Consider the following 6,000-nt stretch of genomic DNA (forward strand, 5'->3'; position numbering starts at 1 on the left):
AGATTTGTCTATGAATTCCTTCTTTTCAGCTTAAAGGGGCAGTGGGTGGCATTAGGGGTCTGTCTGTGTGTGCGTCCAACCCAGTCTCACGGCATTTTCGTGTTATAGTCACGACATTTAATCTATTGATTCGTGTTCACCAACACGATTTCCCCCTTTTTTTTTCGTGTCACACAGAACGATTTTAAAAGCAATGTATTTCTATTGGTAGAAACGTATTTTTGTACGGTCGGGTGTTGGACGACTGGAAGCTGTGGGGTTCATAAAAACATATTCTTACTCAATATCAAGCCACGATTATTGTTCTTATTTTAAATTGTATAATGCCGGACATTTTTTGTTGTCTGTGAGGGAAAAAAATGGGCTCAGAGCCTCAGAATACTGAAATCTGTATTTTTTTAAATCTTTTTTTCCTTCCAATTTGTCATTCTTTTCTAAATAACAGTTATTTACTCACCAATAACACACACTTATCCTTGTTTTTATTTATTTTTTTAATTCCATAATCTCAGGCTTTTTTGGCGTCCATCAGGAACTGAATTTCAAAATAAAAATAACCGGAAACAGAAAGAAAGGGAGATTTGGAGCATCATTGCGATACACAGCTACTGAACTGATTACCCAAGATCCTCAACTATGGTTTAAGCTCGCTGATAGGGTGTTTTAGCCGCAACGCATGTAGGGATATGCTGTTAATGCCATATGAAATCCGAAAAACATTTCTGAGTTTAGAAAATCGCTTGTGTCCATAATGCGCAGCATTAATATATACCCACATGACAGCTCCAATATAATTCAGAGGTTAACCTGATATTTTTACTCCACTACATTTATTTGAGTTACTTTGCAGATTCTGATTAATGATGTGAAATATAAACAACCCTGAAGGTGATTGTCAAGTGCCAACAATCAGGAGAGATATTTGATAGTTGGTGCTTGAGAAGACAAAAAATTGATCTGCAATTGATATGAATGGAAACGAGTAATAAAGTATTCATTACTCGTTATTCTCTACTAATAGTTAATTAAAGACTGTATAATGGCTATTTTGCACATCCCTTTCAAGATTTCAAGATTTTCTAAGGTTTATTGACATATCAAATACACAACTACGGTGTAGTTATGCAATGAATGAAAAACTTGGGTCGCAGCTGAGGTTCCTCAACAGTGCATTACAAGACATCTATCAATATGTGTGTATACAGATGGAGCGATTCATTTCAGACAGTTTGAAACGCGAGGGCCGTGATTGGTACGTGATCTGCCCTCGCTCAAGGGAAAACCTCCAGCTTGACTTGAGACCGCCCCCGTGATAGATACATGTAATTATAATGAAGCCAGCTGCAATGGATCATTGATCCACCAGGGGGTGCAGTGGGGTTCCACACTGGAGCTCATGTGAAATAAAGTGAGATACAGTATGCTGGATGTACAGCGGAACTTTGTTAAGATCCATATGTCACGGATATCATACTACTGTGCTAAATAAGAGACATGTAATCATTTACAAAACATCACCATGTTGTTATTTAACAAAATAATTTTGTTATTCGAAAAAAACGAACGGGAGGAAATGCAGCCCGGCTCTCGATTTTTAATCCTAATTTAATCATAATCTTCACCACGATCATTTATGTTTATGTTCACCGAATTGATATGAAATCACTGACACATATGAATATACTGTATTCAACTTCATTAAAACGTTATTAACGTGCCTAAACTCAGTAATTCACCAAAAATATGTATATTTTAAATGGAGTTTCGTCGGTCGATCAGGATCCCAAAGTGTAGCGGAGAGATCCTCATCTGGGTGAAGGGTGTTATTTTCCCCATAAAGAACAAGTCGCTGCAAATTATCCCGCTTATTACATGGCCACATTCTCAACAAAGTAACGACATGACTCCCAATATTAATTGAAATGCTTTTATGGGTTTAGAAAATGTTTTTATTGATTTAAAAAATAGTTGTATGTATTGATTTAAATTCACATGCATCCGCTAAGAAAAATAGTCCGTTGTTACAGTTTTTTAAACAGTCTGAATGAAACGGCAGCTCTCAGCTGTGTATTTACACAACTAATGGCCCATCAACCACAGCTCCCTCCCCCCCTGATCTTTCTTCTCCAGCAGCTAAATTAACAGTAGGTTACTCTGAGTGACCATAGACTGTATGTGACAAGCTTACAGTTAGTGACGTAACAACACCATAAAAGCTGGTGGGTTGAAAGCAATACGGGAGGTACAAATAACTACAATAATTGTGACTTATTTATTGTGGCTTTTATGTTTTTAGGTATAACATTTTATGTAATTCAGGCTTATAGTTCACCCTTCTCTAAAAGCCTTCAATAATGACAATATTCATTGTAATTTAATAAATCCTTCCAACACACATTGTAAAAGATAGCCTACTGTAAGTTAAGAAATCATTCCAATATGTACATCTTCTGATGTAACAACAACAACATTATAAATAGTAACATAGCTGAACATGGTATTGCACATTTAGCTTTGAGTGTTACTGACCTGAGATGTTTTTATTACATGAATTAAGGTGACTGAGGCTTTTTAACATACAGGGATGCAAACTCATCAGGTATGAAAAAGGTGACAAGGATCCGAGCCCCCGGCTCCCCCACCCCACGGAATGACAGAGGATTTTAGCAGTCAGAACAACTAAAGCAGCAGTGTTAATAATAACAGAAACGCCAAAGAGTCACATAATAGAAATATATAAAAGCATTTATTTCAAATTGTGGAGCAGTCAGTTTATAATTTGGCAGCACTGTTGAGCATTTTGAAAATGTATTTTCAGGCCTCTGTGCAAGGCTTAAGTCTTTTTATCTTTATAGCCACATGGTGTAAAGTAACTAAGTTCATAAACTCAACAAGCACTATACTTGGGCACAATTTTGAGATACTTGTACTCTATTTAAGTATTTCAATGTTTTGCTACTTTGTTCTTCTACTCCACTACAGTTCAGAGGTACATGGTGTACTTTGACTCCACTACATGCATTTAATACCTTTAGTTACTTCACAGATCTGGATTAATTAAGTGAAATATAATCAAGTGTTAAATCAGACTTTAGTTCCACCTGGAGTAAATCCACAAGCTACCCTGCAGTATACAAAGCAATTCAAACTAGCTTCACCTTTACCAGCTTTGAGAACACTTTCATGATCAATCATTATAAAACATATCATATCTATTATTCTGAAATGGACCAATCTGCACAATGACTACTTTTACTGTCGCTACTTTCACTATATTTTGATGATAATACTTTTCTACTTTTACTTGAGGAACATTTTGAATGCAGGACTTTTACTGTAACAGAGTATTCCTACACTCTGGGACTATTACTTTTCGTCAAGTACAAGATCTGAGTACTACTACTTTTACTCAAGTACAAGACCTGAGTACTTCTACTTTTACTCTAGTACAAGATCTGTGTGCTTCTACTTTTACTCAAGTACAAGACCTGAGTGCTTCTACTTTTACTCAAGTACAAGATTTGAGTACTTCTACTTTTACTCTAGTACAAGATCTGTGTGCTTCTACTTTTACTCAAGTACAAGATTTGAGTACTTCTACTTTTACTCTAGTACAAGATCTGTGTGCTTCTACTTTTACTCAAGTACAAGATCTTAGTACTTCTACTTTTACTCAAGTACAAGACCTGAGTACTTCTACTTTTACTCAAGTACAAGATCTGAGTACTTCTACTTTTACTCAACTACAATATATATACTTATACCACCTCTGTTTATAGCCTATGAAAAAAACTATTAGAAATAGAAGGCTAAAGCTAACGTTAGCAGATAGTGACAATGTATGCTAGCTAGCTAGCTAGCTCAACGATTCCTTAAATAATATTGCCACAGAAAAACTTTTCAGTTCACGTCACGCTCTGCCGCTCCGACAGGGAGCTCTGCTCTGAACACCTGAACAGCCCGTTCTAACAGCTGTTCACCAGCGGTCCAGTCTGTGCCACAGTGACTCCGGACGCACAGTTAATATTAATGAACGCACCCGTAGGTAATGTAGCTGCTGAAGCTAGACCATCATGTCCAAGCAGCAGAGCCTTATTATACATCCATGAGCAGAGCCGGAAGGCAGGAAGACTCGAGCACACAGCTCGTACTTCATTATAATATATAAAAAAAGAACACCATGCGTGTCATGATGGCACATAACAGCTCACGGCCGCAGATTACTCAGGGTCCCAGCCCCCCCCATACCCCAAAAATATTTGTATTGCAGATCTACATGAATCACACAAACGACTTATCTTGGATTCAAAACGGCGAATTTCGCCGAAAGGTGACAAGTTTGCATCACTGAACATAGACAGAGCACAACTGAAACATAACATCTGAAACGATGTAACAACATAATACACTTGTGGGGATGCTTGGGATGTGAGGAGTGAGGGACACGGCTTAGAACGGGCGTGTCGCCTGGCAGAACAAGAGAGTGTGTGCACCAGTCTGCCTTGATCTATGAATTCATGTCCGTGACACTCACTGCTGCCCACAGCTGTTTTATAGAAGGAAATTCCTTCACTTCATGAAAGTGTTTTAACCACACACACCTCTACACACACATGACGGGTGTTATTTTCCCCATCAGGAACAAGTCGCTGCAAATTATCCCGCTTATTACACGGCCAAATTCTCAACAAAGTAACGACATGACTCCCAATATTAATCGAAATGCTTTTACGGATTTAGAAAATGTCTTTTATTGATTTAAAAAATAGTTGTATGTATTGATTTAAAAAATAGTTGTATGTATTGATTTAAATTGACATGCATCCGCTAAGAAAAATAGTCCGTTGTTACAGTTTTTTTAAACAGTCTGAATGAAACGGCAGCTCTCAGCTGTGTATTTACACAACTAATGGCCCATCAACCACAGCTCTCTCCCCCCCTCCCCCCTTGATCTTTCTTATCCAGCAGCTAAATTAACGGTAGGTTACTCTGAGTGACAAGCTTACAGTTAGACACAACACTGTCATTGCAATTGACCCTCAGTTAGTTGACTTTTATGTTCAACTGCTAAATTCGTTACTGATAAAAAAGGGCTTCTACTGTACCTAATTACCTTAAAACTAGAACCGCCAGAGGTTTTTGTATAGGCCTACCTAAACCTGTAAAATCCCGCTATTAGAATGCAATTTTTAACAACATAGGGTGCTACATAACACACTTTCAGGAAAAGTCAGGGACTGGGAGACTTTAATATTTTATTGAAAAAAAGTTACATTGCACACACACAACACACATCACACAAATTGACCCGATTGGCGGTTCTAGTATTAAATAAACTCACTAATTAATGAAACCAGTTCAATACGCATTATTCTTATTCTTATCATTCTTTATGAGCGCAGAAATAGTCTTAAAATCAGATCTGTTTTTTAAATGAAATCTGACGGCAGGCAGTTAGCTCTGATCACCTAGGACAAATGCGCCGCACCTAATCGCTGGCCATTCAGCCACAGACACTGTTCGAAATGGGGGGGAGCTAGGAGGAGCTTGGCTCCCCCGAAGAGGGAGGGAGCTCCCTTGAAGGCTGACTTTGAGATAAATAGGGGGAGCCCAAAACAATCGTGCATATTTGTGTCACACAGATTAGAAATGTTGAGTTTCTGTAAATAACAGTTCTTGAAATAAATAATAGTTATTGTTCATTACAGTTTCTGAATATTTGTTTTATATTTGTGAATATGTCTGGGTGTTGCCATCTGTATGTGGCGGCGCTGCATTCTTACTTACGTTGCTATGATTATGGCGGTGATGCCGGCGCGGTATTTGAAATGTTCATATTGATATTTTTTTAACTCTGGCTGTGTAATAAAAAAATATGGCAAAACGAAAACAGCCAAGCGTCACAGCTTTTGGATTCACAAGCAAAGAAGCGAAGGAGTCTAAAAATGACAACGTGAACGGAAAACAACTTTTAGTTGGCCGGCTGTAAGCGGCGTTAGG

Source organism: Notothenia rossii (genome assembly GCF_949606895.1).
Source record: "Notothenia rossii genome assembly, chromosome: 2".
Lineage (NCBI taxonomy): Eukaryota > Metazoa > Chordata > Actinopteri > Perciformes > Nototheniidae > Notothenia > Notothenia rossii.